The sequence below is a fragment of the Pinus tabuliformis genome, chromosome 4_2 (genome assembly GCF_031772625.1).
Source record: "Pinus tabuliformis cultivar Carrire ecotype Pingquan chromosome 4_2, CPIR1, whole genome shotgun sequence".
In the NCBI taxonomy this organism is placed as follows: Eukaryota; Viridiplantae; Streptophyta; class Pinopsida; order Pinales; family Pinaceae; genus Pinus; species Pinus tabuliformis.
Genome location: NC_142304.1, coordinates 294,792,744 through 294,800,367, shown reverse-complemented (window position 1 = coordinate 294,800,367; position 7,624 = coordinate 294,792,744). Strand labels below are relative to the sequence as shown.

Here is a 7,624-nt window from a genome sequence, read left to right as displayed (position 1 = left end):
CAAAAGGAAAACTAGAAGGCAAAAATAAATTGAAGAGGATAAAGGAATGTATGCGATTCAGAAAAATAGGCGTGCATGAAGTCGTGAAAGATAAGGTAATGAAGATTGCTGCAACACAAGGATGATTTAGGCGCTTGGAAGGAAGAAGGCAAAAGGATTTTTGTGTAGTGGAAAATGTCATGATATGTGCAGTGAAGAATTAGTTCCTTCAAGCATCCAATGATGCATGTTTCATTATGATTTCAAAAAAATCACTTTTGCATACTCTGAAAAACTTAGCACCATTCCTGCATAAAAATTGTCACCTTTGTGTGCCATCTCCATCGATCATTCCTGTATGAAGTGACTCAAAACAAATTAGCTCATTTTCAAGAATTTATGAAATGTCCATTTTTTTTTTATTTTTTTTTTTAGTTATTTTTCGAAGTTACACTAATCATGGATGAAAAGGGTGTCGCATTGTAATGTTGAGCTTTCTACATAAGCTTCTCGTTGGCCTACACATAACACCAATCTCATTTCACTTGTTAGTATATGCATCCTAACTTTTGCCCACAAATTCACAAAAAAACTCCAACATACTTTTATTTACCACCAACAAGAAATATTGCATGTCCTCATGCAATTTACTCATTGATTGTGCAATACTTTTTCAAAATGTTTTTTATTGATTTGCAGGAAAATTGATTGAAAACATTTGAAAAGGTGTTGTATTTGGTAGGGAACAAGTAGTGAGTTTATGAATGAGGGCAATTTTATTTTATTATTATTATTATGATTATTTTTTCTTTCTTTTTTTTGTTTTTTTTGTTTTTTTTTTTTTTGTTAAATCAAATTCAGCTGCTTGCACTGATAATAAGATTCATATTATTTAACACAAATCGTTGATATGGATGAAGAGAGTTTTCCATATACCTTTGGATCTTGGGTGTGACACTTTCATCACAGGACAGATATCTTATGGCACTTGAAAGAATTGCAAAATGGATGATTATGAAACAAAAGAATCTGTACACAAGCCGCATTGTTTTCCACAGGAATCAAATACAGCAAGAATGTATCAAATAGATGCCAATACCTCCAAAACAGATTTAATAAACTGCATCTGAATTTCCTCATCCACCTTTGAAAACAGAGGGACATGTACAAACAGAGATTTGATGCCATGCTTGGCAGCATAGCGAAGTGAGTGATAGTATACATAATTGCAAACAAACCGACCAGCATCATCAGAACAACATCATATCCTTTATTCACCAAAGCGTGCAAATTTGTTTGGTTGGCAGGGTTGTCTCGATCGCGCGGGGAATGTCACCGTCCTCAGGAAAGATGGGAGTCCTCTGAGGCTGCCAGCCCATTTCATCAGGGCAGCGAAAATTGGGATTGGGGGCCTATGAATTTTGCTTCGGACATCCAGAAGTGAGAAAATGGGATCAGAGGGGATGCCTGGAAATCCATGCGACAGGATTCACAAAATTTCATGTAGTGGCAGAGAATCCAACGGAGACGATTGTGAACCGGTTGAAGGAATATGTCAATAAACAGGGCTTGAGTGATGGAGCCACTCCCAGCAGCTTCCGGTGGAAAGAACTCCTTCCATTCTGAGAGAAGGCTTGAGGGTTCACGGGATGAGAGTGTTGGGGCTGATGAAAAGGGTTGCTAGTGAAACTCCATGAGTAAATTGCATTGTTCTGAGATGAATCCCCACTGGAGGAGCGAATCCCCACATACATCTCATCCTTCTATAGATCAACAGAGTGCGAAATCAGGGGAGCAGAGGGCCTAATCAGACTAGATTTACTCAACCTAACCTCTAAAACCTTGGACCTTGCATCATAGTCTATCCAAGCGTGCAATTGAGTTCCATCATTGAGGGTCAATTCCATTTCAGAAACATCATTAGTTTTTGAAGGGATCAAGCTTTCTATGTCAATACCCACATGGTTAGCATTAATGTCCATGACCTCCTTGTTCTGGGCCGAGTCAAATTCTACAGCAAACAAGTTGGGTATGCGGGAAACTGAGCCCTTTGTCGAAGACAACCCAAACCACTGCCCATCAAGGGGGTTCCCACGTGGCAGTATCACAAACGCCAGGCCATCACCGTTACCAGAAGACATTGAAAAGGATAAATACGAAGAAAAAGAAACCGAGGAGCTGGGACCTAAGGGCTGAAGCAATTTAACAGGTCTCCTATACATGAGACGCCCTGCACGTCTGGGTGAAGACCCGCAGATTCGAACTGAAGACTCCCCATTGGCAATGACCTCGGCATCACCCAGGAGGGCTATTGCAGAAGAGGGTTTGAGGTTGAAGTTGGGGAATGAGAATGATGTGTGGGATGGATTGAAGAGCATAAGGTGCCGGCACTGCCCTTGTATAATAAACAAAGTCAAAAAGAAGATACAGAAAACGTACCTTAGCGGGCTTGAAGGCAAGCACCCGATCCCCATGGCTCCAGATTTTTGTTTATTTATGAGTGCGGTGGTTGACTGTGTTATTTTTTATTTTTTTATTATTTTATGTTATTTTTTTTTTATTTTTTTATTTTTTTATTTTTATTTGTATGTAAAAATCTAAAAAAAATGAAATTAACCTTATCGTTAAAAACAAAAATGGTTAGTTTTTTTTTTTTCGTTTTTTTAAATATATTTTTTTCTTTTAATCAATGAAAAACTAGAAAGAAACTAAACTTTCTCTAGACTTAATTTTTTTAACAAATGGACACAATGATTTGCATATTGAAAGATGTTTTGATCAAGCATAGTGCAAAACATTTATTTATTCTTGAAAGTAGTCTAAATCATCCCTATTTTCTGATCCTCGCGATCGCACGAAGCGCGGAGGAGAGCATACTTATTCTAAGCAAAACTGAAAATGAAAGAAAAAACTAAAAATGAAAGCCTACCTACTCTATACTAATTAGAAAAAAATTAGTTACGTGTAATTAAACTTCCAATGAAGCCATTCACGTAGCAGTACCAACAATATATTCAGTAGCAATTTTTCAAATGAAAAATGAAAATATTCGATGGTGAATGAGTCTAGTTGCTGTAACTGCAAATCAACTAAAAAATAAAAAGATGAATCTAATCTAGTACTTACCTGGAACCATTGTTCGATAAAGCTTTGATAAGCACAGTTTCTCTCACTCAGATCATGTTGTAACTCCTGTTCTTCTTCTCTGATCTGTTGTTCTTCTTCCTCGATCTCCTGTTCGAATGATTGTTCGCCATCAAATACGCAGGATTCTTCAGATGTTGAATCTTCGGTTGTTTCTTGGGGAGTAGTTGAACTTTTAATTCTTGTCAAGATCTCTTCTTCCAAGGAAGAAGAGATCCCGACTTCTGCTAGGATCTGAGTGAGTAGTTCCAAGCTGAAACTCATTATAAAACCATGTTGAAAGAGATTCTAAAAACAAAAAAATTCAGCACACTAAAAATTGAATTAAAAACAAAAGGACCACAGAAATAATCTTGAATTCAATACTCAATTAAACCCTCTTACAAGGACTGATCATTAATTGAGTAATCAAATGCTTCAATTATAACCATAAACCATGAATTCATCAAACATTCTTCACAGTTGCGAAAATCAAACACACTTGCAGAAATTGAAATTCACACTTGCATAAATGTAAACACACCCTACATGCCCTGATCCATAAGAGGTCGAGCCCATTACGGTATCTCGAATGAAATGCGTAGGTTGTTCCCCACGTCTTACCGCCTTAACACCTCGGAGTTAGGAACATGTCTAAACACACTTGCATGAAAAATCAAACTAAACTTCAATCCATCATGCCTCCCCGGCAACGACGCCAAAATGTTGGGTGAAACTATGTTCATTTAATTCTGTTGTAGTACTTGCCCAACTATTTAATTTGTCAATCCGAGGTTCGTAGACTTACGAGACACATGCACTATATATGCAGGACTGAAGTGGAACTAATCTACTCTAATCTAAATTATTGAAATCAAATTAATCTAAGAAGGCATTGAAACATTAACTATGAAAGCAGGAAATTGCATAAAGGAAAAGCAATACAACATGTGAAGAATTGAATGAAAAACAACATATGTGAGCTCACAACAATAAAACTATGTCAAATTATATTACAAGAATCAAGTTACAAATCATGAAAGCATAAAAATGAAAAACTAAGAATTCCTTTCCATTATTCATTATTCCCCTTTTAAAATGAAGAGAGAGCACTCTCTTATATACATGAGGAAGATAACCTTCTCATAATTACATATCCAATATTCTCTCAAGCACTCTCAACTAATTTCCCATTATTACAAGATATGATCCCACAAATCTCTCAAGCATTTTTAACTACTTTCCCATTATTACAAAATATGATCCCTTTGAATCCTCCATAAATCTCTCACATATCTTGGATAAGATATGCCAACCAAATCCTCCATGATTTTCTCCTTAGGAATTGGATAAGATATGCCAACCAAATCCTCCATGATTTTCTCCTTAGGAATAGGCTTGCATAATTATCTCCTTAATATGGTGGAGGAGATATTAATTCTTCACATATTTCCTACACATCACAAAACTCACATATTCTTGAGATATATATAAAAATATGTATATTTTCTAATATTTAATCATAAATTCACTTGTAATACAAAAATGAATAAAATGGAAAATAAGAAGGTGAAACCCAAATGTATGTATGAAAATGATATGATAAAAGGTTAATGGGATGATGAAATGTAAGGAATAGTGAAGAAAAAGGTGGATGAAAATATGACATTTCTGAGTCCCAACAGTGAATTCACACATCCTTCCTTTGCTTTTGTTATATGCGCACCTATTTGATCTGAGAGTTTATTCTTTGGACAGTCCCATGACATATGTCCCAACTTACCACATTTATACCATTTGACTTGATAGTCTCTACCACTCCCTCTGCCTCTTGAAAAATGCCTTATTTCTCTAGACTCACCTCCTCTTAGTGACTGACTTGAGTGACTTGAACTTTCTCCTTCCTCTCTGGGATTTGAATTTCCCTCTGTTGTTATTTTGTCCTTTTCTTATTACATGAATCCTTGATATGTTCTTCTCGCTATGATTTCTAGCTATCTTCTCTTATGCTTTTAAATAATTTTGATATGCATCTTTCACCGTTATTGGGGACAATATGTTGATCTCATCATGAATTTCATACCTCAATCCATTGACATACCTAGTAACCTTTTCAACATTTTCTTCTATATGACTAGCTCTAATATTTATTTTATAAAATTCCTCAATATACTCCTTTATTAACATATATTTTTGTCTAAGGTTTTTCATTAAACTAGTAGTCTTTAGGTACAAACTTGTCTTTAAATTTAGCAACCACTTTTCCCAGATCTTGATCTTAGAATTTTCTTTTCTCTTTTTGTCTACTTATACTTCGTCCCACCATAGAGCTACATTACTTCTCAGCCTGGTTTCTACATATTTATTTATATTTTTTTCATACACATATTATTAACGAAAGTATTCTTCGATAGCATTAATCTAGTCCATCATCTCCTCAACATTCACATTACCGTCATACATGGGTACCTTCATTTTTGTTCTAGCATTTACTCTAGAAATCATTCTCAGCATTCTCCCATTTGTTGTTCCCTCATCTACTTCTTCATCATAAGTTTCTTATTCTTCTTCATTGACATATTTTGTGTCAACTCCTCTCTTTTGAGTAGTCTCAATGGCCTCCAACCTCATTTGGATGTGCCTCATCTCATCTAGCAACAATGCATTTTCTACAAGTACCCTCAACATATTCCTTCTCCTCTTCGTTTTGGTGCCATGTCTCACATTCACAAAGAGCATTGTTGCTCTAATACCAAATTTTCAATGGATTGGATCAATATATAACTCACTCCTTTGATATTTTTTTCACTCTTTCCTATCAAGTCTCCCTATTTGCAATGAACTATTGATCGAGTGTCTAAACTCTAGTTCCAAACTATCAAGTTTTCTAAATAATATATACATGATATCGTTGGGGACTTAAACCTTAAGGCCCCAAATGCTATAATAAATCACCACCAATGACCAAGCATTATAAACAAGTGCTTACTCAAATACCAAGCCACCAAATTTTTAATAAAATGCACTTTATTTTCCATCTTGGTGTTAAAGACTTCACCTAAAGGAAAAATATTTAGTACTTAACACTAATGGAGATTCAACACATTCGAATACTGGGTAGTCAATGTATTAGAATATTTCAATGACAATGCCCTATGTGGTTAGGCTCTAGTGTGACAATCTATTATTTAATGAAAAAATCTCAGTTAACCATACTCGTTAACTAATGACCTTGGAACACCAAAATGTCAAAAAAAAATTGGAAATGCACCTTAATAAAAGTCCTAGTAGATGGATGTCAATTGATGGCCTTTTTCACATCAAAATTCCTCATTATTCGACTACAATAGACACCGGACATCCAAATTTCAAAGGGTTTGTGTGTTATGTGTGTTTTTCCTTTGTGTCGATATATTAGCACTCTATAGTTGGAACCTTTCAATACTAGAGGATTAGGCAGTATGGGAACAATGCATTAAAACCTTGATATCGAAAGGTTTGGTTTTGGTATAGGAACTACTCTTCAGAACCTTGACTACTTAACATTGTCAACCTGTGGTTTTTATTATGTATATAGGAAATTTGATCTGCCATGTATGGACCAAAGGTCAATTGTTCATGGGACTAAAGTTCATCCAACAATAATGATATCTACATGTCATAAAGACAAAAGAATATTACTTAATGCATTGATTCTACATGTGTTTAAATATGATCAATTGATGACTAATAATGATAATTTAAGCATAAAAATTTGTCCAAAATTGTACTTCACTTATAGAAGTTGGTCTGCATCTCTTGTACCACTATAAATATGCATCCCAAGCATCAATATAATACTACAATAATTAATTGAGGGCTAACAACTCAAGTAAAATATTGATCATAAAATCTAAATTATATTTTGTAGAAAGAGGTAGTGGTTTGGATATTGCACCAACTAAAGCAACTAAGGTACTTCCCAATGAAGTGCACATGGTATCTACCATAGCATAGCTTTCCTCAACTCTAAGTTGTGATAAGTTGACTAATTCCTAGGGAAAAAAAGTACTCCAACATAGGAATGGTATCAATATAGTATAAAGTGGTATAGATCATGGTCTCTAAGAGCCTACGACAATCATAATTCAGATCCCTACCTTGACCACAAAAATGTGATGGTGTTCTAGTATGGTCTAGATGCATGTGTAACACAAACTTGGCATAGATATGTGTTGAAAAATATAATGCAATCTCACCATGTTGGCAAAACATGCCCCATATTTTAATAAATTTATCAAACATGATCAAACATTTCAACACACTAGCCTCTCCTTTATTTTCCCTATTAACCAAGGATAAATCATTTTTTTGGACCCCACAATTCCAAAAATCTTTTGAGTGCATAAAATGAAAACTCACATCAACACCTGTCCTACAAGGCCCTAATTGGAATCTTCCTTTCCATATTCATATTCATGCCTCGAATAGAGTAGTAGGAGTAGTGCTGGGAAAACAAGAGAATAAGATGCAATATGCTATT

The 7,624-nt window shown here is 35.1% G+C and overlaps 1 pseudogene; it reads right to left on the bottom strand.

Moving 5' to 3' along the window:
- Window positions 1-1,478: 1,478 nt before the first annotated feature.
- Window positions 1,479-2,453, bottom strand: LOC149169156 (L-type lectin-domain containing receptor kinase VIII.1-like; annotated as a pseudogene).
- Between the last annotated feature and the right edge of the window lie 5,171 nt (window positions 2,454-7,624).